Source organism: Lathamus discolor, chromosome 1 (genome assembly GCF_037157495.1).
Source record: "Lathamus discolor isolate bLatDis1 chromosome 1, bLatDis1.hap1, whole genome shotgun sequence".
NCBI lineage: Eukaryota > Metazoa > Chordata > Aves > Psittaciformes > Psittacidae > Lathamus > Lathamus discolor.
Genome location: NC_088884.1, coordinates 76,725,541 through 76,746,130, shown reverse-complemented (window position 1 = coordinate 76,746,130; position 20,590 = coordinate 76,725,541). Strand labels below are relative to the sequence as shown.

Below are 20,590 nucleotides of genomic sequence, written 5' to 3'. Positions count from 1 at the left end.
CAGAAGTGTCTGACAGACTTGAACATATGTTATACCATCCTTTTCAACAGCTGCCTTTCTAAGTCTGGATAAAGATGACATTGGTTCTCAGCAAATATATTTGCAGATTGTTCTGTAACTGTTTTCACGTCTGCCCACTTACATATTCAATTACTCACCTGAAGCACTGCAACATTTGCAAAGAGCAATTATTCCTATCAATTACACAAAAATGTCATATCATGCACAAAACCCTGCAATTTATAGGGCTTTATTGATAGGTAAACTACTTGCATGCATGCATTTAAAATTGCCCCTTCAGCTTACTGTGCCTAGCAGGATGCTCTTCTTGATACTGTGTTTATCCTTAATAAAATGGTAGATTTTGTTTTCCAGCTCGCCACCTAGCTGCTCTGCAAGAAAGGATCAGTTTGGCTTTGAAACTTAGATTCTGAGACCCATCTAAACTTGCTGGGAATTTCCATTTCATTGGTGTGGTCTGTTTTGCATGATTCCTAGTATGTCAGGCTTGGAGGCTTAAAGAGGCCACAAGAATGCTGTTTCAGTACTGGGGGAAAGTGAAAGAAAAGTTTGACAATCACTGTTGCTGGTGGATGAAAACAACACACCTCCTTGCTAGCTGAGCTGTAGGGCTTAAAGATTTCAACTGGGAAGAAGAAACTGATATGCTCTCAGTTCTCTAGCACTAGTGAGTTCCTGGCTGCAATGTGTCAGTGTTTCAGTTCCTTCGCCTGGCAGATCTAGGTGTGCATTATAACGCTCTTGTGGATGCACTGCTCTGGACACAGCTGAGTGATTACATGCCCTTTTCTGTTTAAGGTTTGACCATCAGTTGATTTAACTCATTTAATTTACACTGGTACATGTCTATAAGCAATTTATTTGCATGGAATCTGGCTCCCCGTTGCCTTGGTTTGGATTTGTTCCTTCCTTTCTTTTTTTGTTCTCTGCAGTCCACACCATCAGGATGATCTACTGTTCCATTGTCCCATTCTCTCCAGCATTTTCTCAATGTCTGTCAAATACCTACAGCCTGCCCTGGTCCCTGCCAGGAGTGAGGTGTACAGCTCAGTGAGGTGAACCCAGTATCCTCCCTCTTTCACTTTACACCCTAACCACCTTATGCTGCTTGGGTCAAGTGGCTCTCTGCAGATGTCTCTTCTTCACAGAGAGGTTAGGTCTTCCTCCTGCTCTTCCCTGTCTTATTAGCCTAAAACCGGTGGCAAAAACAACAAAGGAAGAGATGCTCCGTGGCTCTCAGAGCTATTTCTCTCTCCTGGGAGGTGATGTGTCCACCTCCAGCAGGGACCACACTGGATACCAGACCTCTGAGGGGAAATTTTGGTTTGAGCATTTTGGTTTGCAGAGCTGGCTGTCTCCTGGGCTTGCTCTCTCAGTCCTTCAAGAAAGCAATCTACTGGCTGGGAAGCTGGTCACCTAAGACATTCCAAACAAGCTGGAAGGAAGCCAAACCATGCAGACCCCCTCTGCTAGGCATTCACATGTGTAAGGGTGCACCTTCCCTCCTTCCCTCCTCTGAGGAAACTTGTCAAGTGAGAAACAGCATGCAAAGTCATCCAGGAGACTTTCCTTGGCCATTCTTATTTGTATAGGGATAGAAAGAAGCTAACAGGAAGGAAGTTCTTGTCTGCCCTGGCTCCATGTGGACACAAGTGTCTCTGGGAATGAGAGAGAAACCAGCGGTTTTGCCTGGGGTCTGCCGTTTTCTCATACCACCTATAATCCCAGGCCTGTTGCAAGGGGGTCAAGCAGACGTGACACTGAGACTAGGCATTGAGAAAGGGAAAGTAGATGCTGTGGAAGTACAAGGATGACCCAACCAGGATATTTTTGTCCCCAGCCCGTCTGCTTCCTCCCTCACCCTTGAGAGGACCATGAGTCTCTCCACACATCTCTGTGGCACCTCAAAGTGAATGAAGGCTGAATAGGAGGGGGACTGCACCCCCCTGAGTTTAACAGAAGAGATCACCTTGGAAGTGGTGGGGATACCTCTCCTCCGTTTCTGCCCCTCGCCCACTCAGGCTACAAAACCCTGAGGACAGGACACGGCCCACAGTGAAGTCTCCTTAGAGATCACTTGACACTACTGTGTACCGATGGGTATGAATGTCATTTGTTTTGGAAATCTCCCGGCTGAAAGCTGCTATCTTTACCTTCCTGGGTGAGCCCCTCAGTGTCTCCTTAAGAAGGGGAGATCCTTCTTAGCAAATATTCGCTTCCTCATGCACTTTCCCCTTTTTTTTTTTTTCTTTTCTGCTAACGAAAGGCTGAGCACTTTGTTCTGTGGTTTTACGATGAATTTACTCTCTACAGCTGTTTAGCACACTGTAAATGACTCGGCTCCCCCGCCCTCCCTTCTCTTGCATGAGCCAGAGGCGGGGAATGCATTTCAAATGTTTTAAACTCAGGAGCAGCATTTTTTTTTCCCTTCAGGAGGTGTGTCTAGCACGTAGCGCTCAAAAGAGAGAAGCCGGTAATAACAGATACTCTGTCAAACTTAAAAGTCGCTGCTTACCACGGAGTGACTGGGTGCCATCGAGATGTATCTGCTGAGACTGATGAAGAGCAGAGCTCCGCTGGTTCAGGAAGGCACCGCTGCTCACATACCTTTCGGGGGAAGGGGGTAGATTGTCCGCTCCCCCCTGGCGGGCTGCAAACAAGGCAAGGTGGAAGTGGGGGGTCACACGGTAGGGGGGGGGGTGGGGGAGAGGAGGAAACGGTGGTATATGGGCCGAGGAATGGAGGCGCTCCGCGGCTTGTGTGAGGCTCTCACGGCTGAGGATGCCCCTCCAGCGGCCCGAGCTCTGCAGCCGAGAGGCCACTACACGCGGAGCGCGGCACTGGGGAGCCCCCTGCAGCTGGGTAGAGCTGCGCCGAGCCCCAGCCCCAGCTCGGGGGAGCCTTCTACCTCCCCTCCAACTGTGGGGAGCAGCCAACTGCTCCGACACCTCCGCCGCCTTCCTGCGATGAATGGAGGGAGCGTCCCGAAGGCTGCTGCGTGCTGCAGGGGTCGGCCCGGGTCAGGGCGGACACCTCTCACTGCTCCTCACTTTGGAAAGAGCTGACTCGCGGTGCTCGCGGTGCTTGAACTCTAATTAAATCTCCGGAAATCAACGTTCACAATCAAACACTCGCGACGTCGCTGCGGGGGGAGGGGGGGGGGGGGGATAACAATAACAGCAACAATAATAATAAGGGAAAGAGGAGGCTGGCATTGTTCCTTTTGAGGCTGCTGATCATCTTGATTAATGAATGTTAAAATATGTTAAGCACCAAGGTCCCGGAGACTGCCCTTAGGAGGTGCAGGGGGTGGCCGGGGCTGAGGCTGGGTCTCTCTCTAAGTCAGGCTTTGCGGGTAACTGTCCCCCTCCCAATGTGGTTGTGCCTGCAGTGGTGCAGACCTACAGGGCCACAGCCTGCACATGGCTCGCTTCCAACCTCGAGGTGACAAATCTCATCTGAGCTGCCCAGAGAGCTGTTTTCTAACTCTGCTATGAAGTCCAGGCAAAATTTTATGAAGGCAAAGAAATCAAGGAGCAGATGTCAGGTCTCAGCTGCCTTGATGCTCTCAAAGTGACCCAACCCTCAAATCCTGTAAAACTTCTTTCAGGTAGAGAAACCTACCTGAAAATATATCTGTATAAGGCTGAAGCATGAGTACCCCCAGAATTGAGGGCTCCCCACTCCCAGATTAACTCTGCCACCCAAGGCAGGGGAAATACCCACCCCAGGGCAAAGTAATGCCAGGCTTCTGCTACCCTGAAGGTACGCCACCATCTTGGGGATAAATCCACTACTGAGATCTTTCCAGGAGTAGTAGCTAAATATATGTGGGTAGTGAAGGCAGCTCCTCTGCCTGGGCAAGCCCAGGCCAAGAAATACTTTCTGCAAAGTGAAGGGTTTTTTTGGAGTGGAGAGGAAGTGACTGGTTGGGTTGTTACCCCATCAGCCCTTCAAGAAGAGAAATGGGGCAGGGGAGGCAGGGCAGGCAGCAGCCTGAAGCAGGAGTCACCTTCATAAGGTGCACCTCTTGTCTCTTCACTTATCACTTCCTCCCCTAACATTCTTTGGCCAATTGATGAGATGGGCTCCTCTTTCCTGTTTCCCACCCCGGCAGCCCCTCTACCAAGGGAAAATGCATCACACCAGTTTACAAATCAGTTCTAGTCCAGGAGAGAACCAAAGACAAAGCAAACCTAAAGATGTTTATATCTAGATTATTCCCACTGAACTGGTAAATTCCTTCAAGCAAAGTAAGTACTTCTCAGCCTAGAGACTAATAATTAAAGGGAATGCTTTACACCCAAGGAGAATTAACTCTTGTTCTCAAAATGTATATGTCACCCCTAATTTGTCTGTCATTGTGCCAGGGAAGCAGCTTTCTGTGAATATTTCAGCACAATAATCAGCTAAAAAACCTAAACTGGATTAGTGCAACAACATCTTTTTCAGTGTGTGGAGACTCCGATGCCTGCAACAGTCTGAAAGCAAGATCTTTTCCTCTTCTTCTCCTCCTGTACATTGATTTAGACTTACAGCTATCATGGAATTGTGAAAAGTAACCAGAAATAGAGGAGAGTGTTGTGGGGAAAGATGGGGAAGAGGTAATGGAAAAAAAAATAATCGGTTCTGATGTGCAAATTGTAGATAAAGACTTCTGATGAGGAAGAGAGGAGTGTCTAATGAAGAAGAGGGGAGAGTGTGTTGAGAGATAACAAGAACCAGTAATTTCTATTCAGCAAAGCCACCAAATCAGAAAGCAGTGCTGATCTCATTGGAGGAGAGCCTTCAACACCAACTAATCCTGTCATATTGAAAGAAAATTGTAAATATTCTCTGCAGAAATTGCCTGCCCATTGCAGCTAATCGAGCCCACTTCACGCTCACACACCCCCACGCACCTCTTACTCCCAGACCCACCGGTGGGCAGCAAGGGGACCCACAGCCACAGCACCCCAGCAAGGGCATTCACCCAAGATGCCCACTTAGGCTTCCCGTTCCCCAGTCCCTTCCCCGCTACCCTCCTCCTCCCCGAAAGTGGCAGCTTGCCCTCCTTGTCTCAGAAGCGCTGGGGGAAGTATGAATTATTAGCAGCTATCTTAACGAGTTCCAGCTTATGGTTGGTTTTGGGTTTGTTTTCTCCAGTCCTGTGTAAACCGTTAAGCCAGGTTTGACAGCTCTATTGCTCTACATTATTTATTGATTTCTTTTTCGAAACCTCAGCTTGGCTGAGCCGAAGCAGGGACTCCCCAGGGCCGATTAGGGTGTGAGTGTGTGTGTGTGCGTGTGTGTGTGTGCCGGTGCATGTGGGAGGGAGTGAGCGAGCAAAGGAGAGACAAAAACTCCGTCAGCCGAGGCAATGTTACCTCTCGTTTAAAGCTTCCAAACTGCTTCCCCCCATTATCACGGTACCAAGTAATCTGTCTTTCCCTCCATCCCAACCCCCCTCCCTCCTCTCGGAAGATATGGAAGAGAAAGATAAAGCGGCCGCCCCGGGGCTCTGATGCGCGCAGCCCGCCCGCCTCTGCCGCCAGAGCCGGCGCGACACTGCAGCCGCCGCTCGCAGCAGCCGCTCGCAGCGGGATGGGATGCAACTTCTGCTAACTGGATCGCAGGTAGGAAAGCTTTGGTTTTTACTGACTTTTTCTCTCCTGTTTTGAATTTCCTTTTTCTGCCTTTTTTATTTTTGTCTTACCCACACACACACACACCCCCCCCCCCGCCTCTTTTCTTTCTCGTCCTCTACCCTCCGCCCCTTCCTTGCTTCACCTAGGATTTCATCCGCTGCTGTCATAGGAAAGCTCCCGCCAAGAAAATCATGTCCAAGAAACGAGCTTACGTTTTACTTCCTGCTAGAAGGAGCAGAACAAAACATAGGGAAACTTTTCCTGAAAGAGTCCATAAGAGGTGCAGGTCACCGAGGAAAGGCAGCGAGAAGAGAAAAGGCAAAGGGATTGTCCCCAGCCTTTCTCTGTTGAATTACAACTGCGATATTCATCCCAGAATCTAGTATAGCATGGTACAGCAGAGAAGGAGGGATGCAGTGGCTCGAATTAGAGAAATCCTCACATTCTAAGCGCTGTTCACATGTTTTTTATATAAATGCTGCATTCCAGCACAGAGGCATCTCCCTGTCTATCCTTCTTAAATCCCGCTGTGACATGTTTGTTGATGACTCCTGCAAAATGTCATCGGGAGCTGTGAGCGCAGCTGTCCCCCGAGAGCGGACTCTGCCTGCGGAGCAGGGGGACCGTGCAGGGATACAGGGTATAAGGGGAGGAGGCTTCCTATGTGTCAGTGCGGTCTCTCGCCCCTCAGCGTCCCTCCTGTGAAGCGCGCACCTGCCCGGGGTCAGTGCTCGTCTCCGCTGTTTCAGGTCTCATGTCCTGCCTCGGGGAGGGGGAGCTCTGCAGGAGGCGCTGAAGGGATGGGGTTTCCCCGGCCCATTTCCGACCGGCTTCCCTACGCCTGGGGTCCGGTCCCCTGCGCGTCCAGGGAGCCGGGTGCGGAGGGAGAAGGTGCTCCAGGGCCGGGTCCGGCTCGCCCCTAGTGAGCCCTCGGCAGGGCTGAGCCGGTCCCTGCCGTGACTCCGGGCTCCTTTTCTCTCGTGCTGCAGCCACGGGGCGCTTGTGGCCAGAAGGAGCGAGATGCTGTATGCTGTGGGAGAAACTGCCTCCCAGAAACAGCTCTGGGGCATGGAGGTGCTGGTCTCCCCAGGGCCAAGCCATTTCGGAGGCTTTGGAGGGGCAAGGTGCTTTCCGGGGTGCTTATTGTGTAAAAGCCGCGCCTGGCCATCTGCCCGGCTAAAGCCACTCTTGCTTTCACTCTTCCCCATCGGTCTGCACCCGGCGCCACGCTAGCTCCTTCCCCAGCTGGCCAGATGCCAGGGTGATGGGAGAGCTGGCAGGATGGAAGCGGCAGAGCTTTCATGGCTTCTCCCCTTCACTCGTCCCCCTGCCCCGCAGCTGGTGCTGCGGTGGGGAGGCTTTGCCTTCACAGAGTGGTCCGATGCCAGCTTCGGGGAGATGCCGTCAGGACTTGTAACTCGTTCCCTCGGGCATAGGGGTGACTCTTTACCCCTTCACTGGGGAAAGGGCAAGAGAAACTTCCTCCTTCCCGTGTGAGATTGTTTTTTCCTTCTACTTTCATGCGCTAAAGTTCCCTCAGGGCAAGAAGAGGCTCCTTCCTTTTCAACTAGAAGAGGACTCTGGGGATGGGGTAATTCTCGGTGCAAATCTAGCCAGAATAGTATCTGTCTCTCCTCATTTTTATGTGTCAGCTAGTGTGGTTGCACACATTGGCTTGTCCCTGTCCCTTAAGGAATATCTTCTTTTGGCAAAAGGGAAATAGGCAAGGGGAAAAAACAGAAGAAGAGCCAACCTTTGCTTGACAGCCTGCTCTTTCAGTTTTGGGGAAAAAACCCCAAAAAACACCATCTCTCCCCAACCCCCCCCCCAAAAAAAAAAAAAAAAAAAAGGCTGATAATGAAGAAGGTAATACAGGATAATAATACAGGAGATCAGAAGTAGGGTCACTGCCTGCTTTTGTGGTATTGCATTGCCTGCAATCACAGCCTCGATCATGCAGTTTACGACACCAGCCGCTCTTGGTGACTCATCTATAAACTGCGTTAAGCTACAGAGAGTACGCTCCCTCTCTCCTTCAGGCTCTTTATGATTGTAACTTTTGTTGAACTTCCCTTCTGAAGGACTCTTGGGCTACAAAAGCAGTGCTGTTCACTTTTGCATCAGGAGAGTGTGAAATGCTATCAGCTCATTCACCTGATGAGTATGTGCCCCACTAAGCTGCCCTCTCTGCCCCTTCCTGCAGCACTCCGTGATCTCCGCATTGCAGTCCGCTCAGGAAAGGGGCTTCATACTTGAGAAGAGAGGTCTAGGAAGTCCCCAAGTTGCTTTGGATGAAGGGCAAAATCATTAAAAGGAGAGGTCATGCTCTTCTCCCATCCAAAATTAAGATTGTAAGTAATACCCTCTACTCAAAAGTTTGTAACTCTGCATCTGGGCAGAACTTGGGGAGATCTGTACCATATGTGATCAGGAGTGTCCTGAGGAGGTGGAAGGAGAGGCAGCCGCGCTGAGCTGTGCCATCACCCAAGAGGGAGACCAAGACACAGAAAGGGAAAAAACAAGGACACCAATGAAAAATAGCATCTGTGAACAAAAGCATGGTTTGTTTGGTTTGGTTTGGTTTGGTTTGGTTTGGTTTTTTCTTTTGCCTGCATGTTCAGTCTCATGCCCCACTATCATTTTGATTGTCATCTCTGGGCTGACTCCCTTTGTGTGTTTCATGGCTCCCAGTTGCACTAAGTGCTTAGATGTTTCAGCCTGTTGGGTGTCTAATTCAATAATCTTTTGAGGACATCTATTATAAAATCTCCCACTGCTGTTGATACAGTCCCAGGCAGTTACTCTGCCCTACTTTACTCCTGTAACCCACTCACCTGTTCACCCAGACTTCTCCACTAATATCATTACCTATGTGCAAAAGATTTATTTTCTTGTTCCATTTCCATAGCAATGAAGCATGGAGAAACACAGACAAACCAGTAATCATGAAGCAGATTCTCTTTCTGTGAAATCAAGACCACTTTGAAAGTTGAGTTCAATTTAGGGGAAAGTGAGGATGCCCAGAGAGGTGGATTTCCAGCCCAGAGCCCAGATCTCTGAGCCCTCTAGTGCTAGAGGGAGGAGAGGGAGAGCATCCCCAGGCATAGGAGTTGTGAGACTTCCTAGCACATTACAGGGCAAGGAGACGAGCAAGTGGTGTGGGTTAAGGACATTCTTTCCAGTGTCTGTTTCCAGCCAGCCCTTCCTTCTTCTAAATCCCAAGCTGCAAAAACTAAAAGGCAGATGGGACTCAACTGAACCTGGTTTGTTCACCCAGAGATTAGCTCTAGGGTGGGTTAAACTGTGGAGGAAGTGGTAGGAAGAAATAGGAGCTGGGAAGCCCAATTTTTTCTAGCCATCGATTCACAAATTTTGGATCTCTCTTGCTTTGAGCTTCACAGCTTGCAGCAACTTGCAGCTAATTCTCAGAGATTTAAAGGCATGGAAGAGGGTTACTCACTTGTGAAACCGCTGTCCTGACCTTCTATGGGCCCTTCGGGTAGGTAGACAACAGCAATCAGGCTAAGAAAAGCTGAAGGAGCTTAGATCCAGCTCATATGAATGACAGGGATTACTTTTTTCACAAATGCTTGTAGCCTTAAATCTTAAAAAGCTTAAATTGTATGATAGCTTTTCAAGCTCTGTTAAATTTGAGCCTGGTTTCCCATCTCAGAGAACCAGGCTGCACAAAGGATCAAGCACTGAGAATGGCTGTAACGAAATGAGACAATTAGCACATCCCACACACCACCCTAGCCATCTTTTCCAGTTCCTATAGTTTAGCAAAGATACCTTTATGTTTGCCAGGGTCTCCACAGCTTTTCCCAAGTCAGAGATGCCCTAAAGAAGCAGAAGTGCCTCCTTCATGCCCTTGTACCACGAGCTGAACATCAACAGCCTGTGCCTAGCAGATTGTATTGTCTAGCCCTCCACACCAGGTTGAGTAGGGATCTCTTGCTGACTTATCCCACTGATTTCCCACATCCTCCTGATGCAAGTGGGCAGAATTAAAAGATAAGGCCATCCCTGCAGTTGTATTAAAGTGCTGCATCCTTTTCCCATGGGCCCTGATCTTGTTTCTATATAAAAATGCTTTAGGCTGTGGAGCTGCTGGGCATTTTGAGCTGTCTTACCTTCAAAGCTGTATTATTTCCTATATCTAATACCATCTATTCCCTGCCGAGAAGGACACATATCAGCAGGTGTTCCAAAAAGACATCTCTCATATAATGTAAGTTTAAGTCCCAGGAGAATGGATCAGGGCGAAATAAATTTCATCTCATTTTCATTGAGCATTTCCTAAAGAATGCTTGCAAATGGGAGTAAGTTATACAATAGGATTTCAGTAGTCCATGGGCTTCATGTATTCATTTTTAAGAATATGATAAGGATAAAATGAAACAGACAATAATTTAAGGCCAGCTGCTTTGCTGAGATCCTTTGGTCTGTTTTCTTTTGGATAAGGTGATTCTCTGATTTCTGTATTTCCAGTATCTCTTTTGACTCCATGGGCTGGATTCCCATCTTAATTACATTCTTTCAAATCAGGAGTGACTCTGTTGACTTTAATTACTTCTGGTTTATTCTCGTATGCTGGTTTATTGAGCTCAGAATTTTACTTTCACAAAAACATATTAAGTGTTGTAATTAGAATACGTCAGTGTTTTGACAACCATTCATGGAACAGCTCTGTTTCACCAGTCTCTGCTGAAAGGGAAAAGCAGTGTGATGATCGGCACTGGGAATAATATGGGGCACCTCTGACAGCAGTGAAAATAAAGATATCTATGAGATGCCACAGCACAAATAGGTGAGAAATTCAGTAAAACATCATCTCTTTAGGTTTTCCTCAAACTCTGAGTAAACTGTAGCAGGTGTTGGGGTCTTTTTAGGTTTTTGTCTTTTTTTTTTTTTTTTGAGAAAGAAGTGAAACAAAACAAAAAATATCTTCATAGATCTTTCTTCTGAATCATTGTGAAAATTAGTGTTGGGAACCAAGGAAATAAAATAAACCTAGTAATTTAAATGAGTTCTCTTGCTTACTAATTTCTCTGGGTTAGAATCTTCAGGTAGTCTGAATATGTAAGCTCTTTTAATTTCAGTGGAAATAGGATGATCCTTAAACTTTGAAGATCAGACCCTTCGTTTTTATTCCAGCAGAGAAATAAAAAATAACAAAATCTATCCATGGAAAACAGCAAGTTTCTGGTACAGCCCACAGGATTTTCAGAGGTTCCTGCTTTCTCCTGGCATTGCAATGAATTACTGATGCCTATTTTATGCTTATTTATCTCATATTTAGTCAATTAGAAAGCAGAGTGGTCATATATTGAAAATTATTCACACATTTTTTCATGAATAATGGAAACAAGCTCATTCCACTATGATTTCTAAGGTCATTTAGTGCAAGCTGGTGACCGATGATTTATTAATGAAAATATTCATACATCTCTAGAGTTTCATGAATGTTAGCATGAATAATTTACAAAAATTTTGTTATTTGTTATCATTATTCATTATTTTCCTATTCAAAAGGCATCAGTCATCCAGTTAAAATACATTAAAAGACAATGATAGCAACATTGGATCAGGCAGGTGTTTTGTCTTGTCCAATATAGCATCTTTATCAATGTCCCTTACCAAACACTTCAGAGGCAGGTGCTGGGAATGCTGCCCTAGACATATGCACTGCCCTCAAGTAAAACGTTTTAATAGCCACCGGCCTGTGTTTTCTCACTGCCCAGAGACCATTTCAAATGGAAACAGATACCTGCCTTCCTCACCAAATGGAAACCTCTGGCAATTCTAGACAAACTGCAGATATACTCACTGGCCAGATAAGCAACTAATCTGGTTTTGACTCCTAGTAAATTCACTACCTTAGTGACAGCAGTGAGTTCAGTAGGTTAATTACATATTTTCTTGGGAAAAATCACACTCCAGTCAACCTTTGATCTATTTAAATTAGTTGTCTTTCAGTGTTATTGCTACATCTCTGTTACATGGTGTGAAAAGGCTAACAGGAGCACCCAGTTTGTTGCATAGGTGCCATTCATTTACTCAACTCATTTACTTTTCTTTCCTCAGTTAGGTTATCAGGGTTGCCACTCACTTTGCATGACTTAAAATCTGCCAATTCTTCTATCTCCTTTTTTGATGATGTATTGACCAATGTTTTCCAGGTGAGGACTATTGGCTTGTATTGGCTTATACAATAAAGCTGTTTTCATTTTAACACCTTGTACTCCTTCTATCCACTAATGGAAATTTTGTTTTGTCTGTTGAATTTGTGGGTTTTTTTTTTGACCACTGCTGTAACTGAGCAGAATTTGCAACTGAGTTGTCCACAATGATGCCAATATCCTTCCTTGAGTGGTCACAGCTGGCTTAGAATCCAGGAAGGTTTCTAAGTATTTCTCTCCACCTGTGATGGTTCTGTATCAGCCAACACTTATTTCCATTTGCCATTTGAATGCTAGGTTCACCCAGCTTACTTACACTCTAAAATACTTCGATTCTTATTCCCATTTTCTAACAGCAATAATTTCAGTAAAGAAGTTATACATGGTATAGAAACTTAGGCAACCCAACTGTTAATCTTTTACAGTGAAAAACGATCATTCATGTGTAGTTCCTGCTTTCTTTCTCCTGAAGTGTTTCCAACTTGTAATAATAAGCTGCTTATTTTACAAAGATTCATATTTTTCAAAGGAAATTTGTCAAAAAATTTAAGAAGATATGTAAATAATTACACATATACACACCCTTATCAGATTTTTTTTTCTTGGTCTATTACCTTGATGCTTCAAAGAAATTATAGAAGAGACTTTTTTTTTCCTTTGTAAGGAAACTGATTATTTTTTCCCTACTGTATGTAATTCTATTTTTTGTTAGTTTCAATCAATTTACCTGGAAGTGAAATAAGACTTTTCATTATATAACACCTAAGATCAGTCTAGTGCCTCTCCTAAAGATAGGTATGCTTGCTGTCCCCCTCCAGTCCTTCTGTAGTGTATCTGGCTTCAGCAACAGCTTGTGTATTTTTGCTATCAGTGCAGCCACTTCATTTTCAAATGCTTTCCAAACCCTTGCATGTATAACCATAAGGTCCTTGTGATATGCTGCTGCTTAGTTTATCTGTTTGTTCCAGTGTTTCCACTTCCAATGTTTCACATTCTGATAGCTCATGTCCTTTCTTGTCTCGAAAAGAATAGGTTTAGCGTAGACATTGGCACAACACTCGTGGGAAAGATTTATCCAAATGAATCATTTGGAACCTCTGCAAATTCCTTTTGCTCATTAATTATTCCCATTATCCCCTTGGATATGCAGCAGATCCCATCGGTTCCCTCCTAAACTAGGTGAATTTAAGACCTTTCAGAAAAGTCCTGCAGCTCCCTTTTCTGTCCCCAGCCCCCAGAGTCATTCAACTCATCCTTGGCCCTCTTTATTGATGGTTGACATTTTGTTTGTGTTTTATTATAATTTCACTCTCTTAGCCAGGGCCTTCACTAGAGCTGAAGTGTCATTTCCTGAAAGCTGGCTGCTTTGCTCAAACAACCCCTTGGACCTTAACATTTCACAATACCTTTTTTTTCTCCTACCTTGTTTTTCAGTTTGCTTTCTGCATGACTTCACTGAATCAAAAACTGTTGTTTTGAATCTATGGATTTTACTTTTTTTCCTCATTTTTCTATTCTTTGCTTTTCTTTTTTTTTTTTTTCCCTACCTCCACTACTTTTAAAGCAGTTCAATAACTGTTATCAGTTTTAACCTCACACTCTTAACATAGCAATAAATTCATTACTCTTCAGTGGTTTGGTTGGGTGATTTCTTCAGTTACTGAAGACCAAGTTAAGAACACATACTGTTGCATCCTCCAGTTATTCTAGAAATCACCTTTTTAATACGCATGTACCAGTCAACCTACCAAGGTACAGGTGGGTGAAGTAATCCGTGATTACCATTTTATTAAATACCTCTTTGATCTCTCTCCATATAACACATTGAATAACCCAGATATTTCCAGGACTAAACATGATAATGCTTTGTGCAAGCATTAGGATTTAATCAAAGAAGGATATTTTTATACTTAGCACACTGGACCAAGACCAAGATGATCACTGATTAGCTCCTGACCATGCCATCAACCTCCTGCCTGATCTTTGACTCATTCCTGCAGCCTGACACAAAGCCTGCTGAAGTCAGAGACAAACTCTTGTTACCCTCTGGGTATGCTCAGGTTTGGCAGCCTGAGGTGGGGAGTGTAAGTCTCCCTGGTTTCGTGACAGTTTTGTGAGGATTCATTGGCTGCATTTTGTCCAGTATTGAGGTTCAGATGTGGTGTCGTCATGTGAAAACATGACCAGACAAACTCCAACCAGAGGGACTTTCTTTGCACTGGGGTGTTGGAAAAATTGGAGTCTTTAGGAGCTGATTATCAGGAAAGATTCTGCTCAGAACTAAGGGTAAGCTAAAATGTCCACCATCTCTCAAAAAAAAAGAAAAAAAAAAAAGAAAATGAAGCTTATAACTGCTCCAGATCTTGGTGAGGAATAAGAGAAAATAAATGCTCAACAAGGCCAGTTTTACATGTAATAAAGCAGATCTCATTATCAGGTTTATTTGAAAAAGGGAAAAGAGAGAGAAATAAACTAAAGCTGATGTTTAATGACTGGATCTAGATCTGGGGCTTTACTCAGTTCTGTGTGTTTTCAGCTTAGCCAGTGTTAAGCAGAGGTAAACTTGCCAAAGTAGGGTTCACAATGCCATGACCTTGCTCAGGTCATACAGTGCATCAGAACTGTTTGCAAAAATTATAAGGACTTGCTCATATTCCTGCTCCCCCCTGCTCCAACACTAATTTCTCATCTAAAACACATTCAGTGGAATTTGAGATCAGAGCATATGGATGGATCAATGCCCATGTGTGGACAGAGAGGGTACACTTTTATTCTCCACCATTACCTAGTGTTCTTGAAGACTATTATTGTTACTAGTCTTGAGTACTATTACATGTTGCTATTTATGCATTATTGTTAATATGGTAGATAAAGTTCAGTACTTCACACATCAATTGATACCAAGGCCAGATGATGTATTAAAAATGGTTGTCTCTGAGGCTTATTTTCCTATGTGTCCATCAGCATTCTGCCGTGGTGGGAAATTTGGTTTACTCTATTTTATATATAATATTGCGTGGCACTAAATTAATATATGTGTGGAAAATTAAGGCAGATGAGGGCTGGTTGTGGGAACCTTCGTGGGGGGCTCATTATGGAACAGTATACAGACAATTTTTTCCTGAACATGAATGTCAGGGGAAGACTGGCTTTTAGGGGAGGAGAACTAGCCAGAGGGTTGTCTTCTCTGCTGTTGCTTTTCCATGATGAGGCTAAGCTGCAAACTGATCTGATCCACTACTGGCATCTTTCACCCACACTAATTTCACTTTTCTAGCAGTGTATTCTCAGCTGATGAAAGCTGTCAGAACATGAGTGACATGAAAGGAGAGGCTACTATCACCAAACAAAATGCTATATTTAACCTGGCAATGTCATGTCTTCTCAGGTCTGACCTTGAGCCCTAGCAGTGAGGGTATAAGCAGGGCAACTTGATTGTAAAGTTTCTGCCTTTAGCCAAACATAGAAGGTTCTTCAATATAAGGAAAAAAGAGAATAAGGAAGGTAATACAAGTTGCCCTTCTGCTTTTGACATTTGTGATAGCCAGAACACTTACCTACCACTAGAAGGAAAGAATACATGAAGAGGCTCACTGTTAAATTCTCATTAAAAATGTCTGTTTGATGTTTGCAAGTCATTTTCACAATCGTCTCCACTGGGAGTGAACGCAGGGATCTTTACTGAAAGGTTTTGATATCAGAAGCAGTTCCCTGCAAAGAATATCCTACTGTTATTAATCATTTTGTGATGTGATTCAGTAAAGGGAAAAAAAAAACCAAAAGTATACAACTGGAAATAAATAAGGAAAGAGAAAGAAAGAAGATGAAGAAACCCATTTTGTCCATTTTGTCTGAGAAGAACTTATAACTATCTCTCTCCCTTTCTTTAGCAAAAAAAAGTGAGACTATATCTCCTACTTTGAAGCACAGGGGAATGCAAAATACCTGGTTTTAAAAAACTCAGATAACTCTAGTATTGCCATTCTTTCAAATGACATATCTGACAATGTTCTACATTATTGTTTTTAATGCCTCTTAAAAAATCAAAGTGGGGTGTGGAAATGACACATAACTAAAAAGATGAGGAGTAATTTTCTTATTACTTTTTTTTGGAAAATAGTGACAAGGGCTGTATTTCTAGTTTCACAACAGATTACTGAAATGGCCTTGGACAAACTCAGCAAACTCCTGTACCTCAGCTTTTAACACAGAAAATGTGTAAGATAACATGTGCATTCTCACATGATTTGTCTGCCCTTCCTCTTTAGATTTTAAAGTGTTTGCCAGCACTTCTGTAACAGTCTGAACACAGGATGTTCAACTAAATTTGGACATCCGTAGAAAGAAATGAATGATGTATTTTTCAAACACTTGGTTTGAAAATTAGCTTATAGCATGGACCTGATATTTCTCTTCAGAGAGTAATAGCCTTTCCTTTCACCCCTGGGTGTTGATGATATAGACAGCTATACATGGGATATCTCTCAGCAGCATCTATCTGGAGCAAGACTGTGGTAGATCTCCTTAAACCCTCAGCAGTTCTACCCATCCATGCTAGTGCTGCAAGGGAAGAGAGGAACAGAGAAAGGTACACAAGAAGGTGACAAAGATGGTGAGAATTACCTTCCTTCCAGAGAGGAAACCTCAGTAGACTACGACACATCATCCCAGAAATGATATGGCTAATGAGGAATACATGTGGTCTAAGCAACCTTGAAGAGACAGAGAAGGTGAACATGGTTTATTTGGGTTTTTCTACAGCCACAGACCCAGAGCTCTCAGGTGGATATTAACAGACATAATTTTTTTAAAAAAACACTGCATGGTTGAGCTGTGGCACTCAGTGTCCCAGGATGTGTTTCTGATTCCAAACCATAATGAATAAAAATGATCAGACAGAATACAGAGAAAAAAACAAAACCAAAACCCAAACAAAACCCCCACCCAAACCTACCTGAAGCTTTGTGATGTGAACAAAGTCACAGGGAGTTCCCTACACCACTAATTGTTTTAGCCTATTAAATGTATGCTGGTGTAGAATCACTGTTTGCCTATTCCCTTTGCCCTTTTTTAGCGGCTGCTTTTGAGAAAGGACAGGAAGTGATCTGGCTTATGGAAAGTTGTTCTTTCAACTCTTCTCATTCAGTCTTCTGCTTCCAACAAGTAAACTGGAACTAAGAATCTATACACTCCAAAAATAAGGAAGGATGTAACAGGCATTGAGAGAGGCCTTTGTGCTCCTATAAATGTGAAAAGAGAAAGCCTCCCTCACCAGTTGCATGTATAAAATTTCTTACTTCATTGGAGCAAACCTGCCCCTTCCAAATGCTGAGGATTCCTTCTCCTTGCTTTTCACTTGAAAGCTCCAAAATCACAGCCTTCTCAAAGCTCTGTATCATGTTCTGTATCAGGGCTTAGACAATACTCTTTTAACTAGTGAGTCCTAGAAAACAAGAATTTTACAGAACAGAAAACTAAAGCTGAATTTATCATGGAGACACCTTCTGAAGATGATCTCTGCTTTGCTGATATCTTTTATTTCTGTTAGTGCTGAGACATAGGCTTATTGGAAAGCTGTCTAGGTCAGAGTTTTCATGTTATGACCATGAACCTATGAGAATCACAACATCATTCTTTCACTTCTGCAGCATTGCTTTGTACTGCAACTACATGCCAATTTAAAGGCATGAACTTAAAGGTGAGTTGAAAAGCTTTGAAATGAGCAGAAGCCAAACTTTCTGTTTATTAAGAAACCCACACAACAGCAGTGTTAAAATTAAATTTCCAAGCTCATAGTAGCTGAGGCCCCCACATTTTCTACTGAATATCTGTAAAAATTATTCTGGCCATATTGCTTGCTTAAAAAAATCAAGCTGTTAGTGTGTGCTCTTGACCATGGCTCTAGAAATCCAAGTTTACATACAATATTTTTATCTGTACACCAAAATCTTCAACAAGCAAAGCAAAATTAATCTCAAGAAAAACATGTGCTTGGTTCCATTCTATCTGGAACCTAATTCCTTTCCTTGCTACCCACATGCTTGTAAAAAGCTGTAGCTCTGCTTGGGCTACACTTCAAAGCTATTTTATATACATATAGATGCTACAAAATACAAGAAGCAAAGGAGAGCCTGGCCCATGCCACACAGATTAGCAGTACATTTTTTTCTGGGGCAGTGTTTGTAGGTTTTAGAAACCAGTGGGCAACTTTGCAGGTAGATGATATAGCATGGCAGGTTCCAGTGAGTTAGTTTTTCTCTTAATAAATATTGTAAAGTCATTCTCCAGGTTATTCTGAAAAGAGGACAATGGAAAGTAGTAAAATTTGCTTTGCCAGGGTTGGCTAGGTTGTTTAATAGTTTACCATTGCCTTTCACCTCTAAGTTATCAGCTCCTACATCTATCAACAGATTTGATATTTTTACTTTTCCCAACCCATTTCAGCCATTTGGTGATTTCCTCAATATATGTGGTGATACATATGTAAACCAAATAAACAACATAAATTAATACATCATTATATGTGTTAGTGTAATAGAAATTCCCTCCTGCTACAGCTTTTTGCACAAGCGATCTTGAGACAGGTTTACACACATGGAGATTTATTAGTGGAGTCCACAGCTGATGGCCTACGTTGACTCTAACTGTGAAAAACTAGGGAAAACATAAACCAGGGGGAAATAAAACAAAGAGGAGAAACAGAAAGGAGAAGGGAAATTTTCTTCATGGCATTCAGCTAGGAAGAGAAACAATGATTTCCTGACCTCTCCTGGCCATCCTCTGATGTGGAGAAGCTGGTTCTGCCCCTAACACTCTTTCCACAATAACTATACAGTTCCCAGCAGCACATGCTGAAACCCTGAGCTTGTTACTACTTACTGTTAGTGTTGATTGTAGAGAGCATGCATTTACAGGGGCAGGGGCTGCATGGTCAGTTGCTTACGTGCATATGAACGTTATTGTGTTCCCTGAATCACTCAAAAGCTATAACCAAAATGTAGCAAAAGTGAGGAAAAACTCAGTCGCTCACTGGTGGCAATCACTGTCCATGAGAACCCATCATAGAAAGACCATTGGGGTGTGCAGGTGCATGACTATAAAGATAGCAGCGTAAGAATAACAGCATGGGAGCAGTGAGGGGAAAACACTGCCCCAGGGCATTTGAAAACAGCACCCCAGCAACCTGAATGGGAGTGTGCAGAGCTGTGAGGGCAAGCAGGCTGCAGATTTGCAGAGAGAATGCCTTTAACCACACAAACCATCAAAAGCAGTATTTTCCTTGTATGGGAAGATGTGACTAGTTGACATAGAGGCACCCTAGAAGTCAAATGCGCCGATGTTCAGGGAGAGGCATTGGATATGGCTGCTTTGAGTAAAAGGTGCAGTTTCTGAAGAATTGCTCTCACTGGACACTGTCTGAATCACCTTTTCCTTGCGTGATCTAGGGCACAGACTGTCTGGCTGTTTCCTCTCTCAAAGGGGATCTTTCTGCCTGCGACTTGAATGAGAACCTACTCCTTTTTCCCCACTGTTTAAGTAACAGTTGAAACATCAAGTTTCCCTACTGCAGTTTCCCCCACAAGACCAGCTGAGCATGTGTTGATTCAGGGCTAAGGGTGATGGCATAACAAATGCCTACAGCACAACAGCAAAGGAGAAACGCATTCTCTGCATTTCTGATACACTTTAGATGCAACATTCAGTTTGAATCAACGGGGAAGAGCAGATACTCCTGATTGCATGTCTTAGTAGGTGAAAAACTCTCAATTTAACTTTTATTCCAGCTTGAGTGGGTGGTATAAAGAAAGGGCTCCTCAGTCCTTTAAGTCATGAGGAGGCTGTGGTTAAACTTGTTTCCTAACCCTCTGGAGGTGTTCTTAATGCAACACAACAATAAGAACAAGGAGAAAACCCCAGGAGAGCTCTCCTGTTTTGTTTTTTGTTTTGCTGTGTTTGGATTGTGGTGACTTTTTTTCCCCTCAATTTATTTATTTATTTATTTCACAAGAAAGGCTCCAAATAAAGATTTCATTTGTTGCACTTTATTGCTTCATAAACCAAGGAAGAAAACTAAAAGCACAACAGCCAGGAAGGGAGAATATTTTTTGCAGCTGAGCAGATAGACAAAAGGTAATAACTTTAGTAATAACTAAATAAAGATGAATCATTTACTTATTTTGAAGGTCTACAAAGACCTCTTTGATAGGGATCTCGACAATTTATTTATTTTTGTTGCACTGAGAAGCACCCCATCTCTTCAATTTGCTGTGCTCTGCCATGAAGCCAGTTCCTGCACTGCAGAATTAAGAAGTAATTATTACCCTTTACTGTGTAATGATTAGCTATTGCACAGGCCACATAGAAGACTTCTGCAGTCTGCCAAATCTATCCTTATTTAACCTGCTCTATTCTGCTGGAACAATCAGCCACGGGGTTGGAGGGGGGCACCCAGGCTGCGCACACCCTGTTCTGATTCCGCTGCATCCTGGACACTGAAAGAGCACCACAGCCTCATTTAGTGTGTAGAGGCACAGGGATTTTAAAGACTGCTATCTCTTGCTCAGCCCAAGCTTCCCTGCCACGATCCGAAAAGATTAACATGTATCCTGAGTGCCAGACCTCTTGCTGCTCTACAGTGAACCTCTTTGGGTGTTTAAAGTGTATCTTCAGGAGGAGTCTAACCCAGTCCTTGTCAGCTGGCATATTTTTTCTGATATCAGTGCTTGGCAAGCTGGGACTTGATGGGTGTTTAGGAGAGAG

At 43.8% G+C, this 20,590-nt stretch overlaps 1 long non-coding RNA gene across 1 annotated transcript in view; it reads left to right on the top strand.

Annotated features, from left to right (window-relative positions):
* The first annotated feature begins 5,543 nt into the window (after positions 1-5,543).
* Positions 5,544-20,590, top strand: part of LOC136015495 (uncharacterized) — an 80,764-nt gene continuing 65,717 nt past the window's right edge. Inside the window, exon 1 of the long non-coding RNA XR_010613240.1 lies at positions 5,544-5,636. This is a non-coding gene — a long non-coding RNA (uncharacterized LOC136015495). The remainder of the gene's footprint in view (positions 5,637-20,590) is intronic.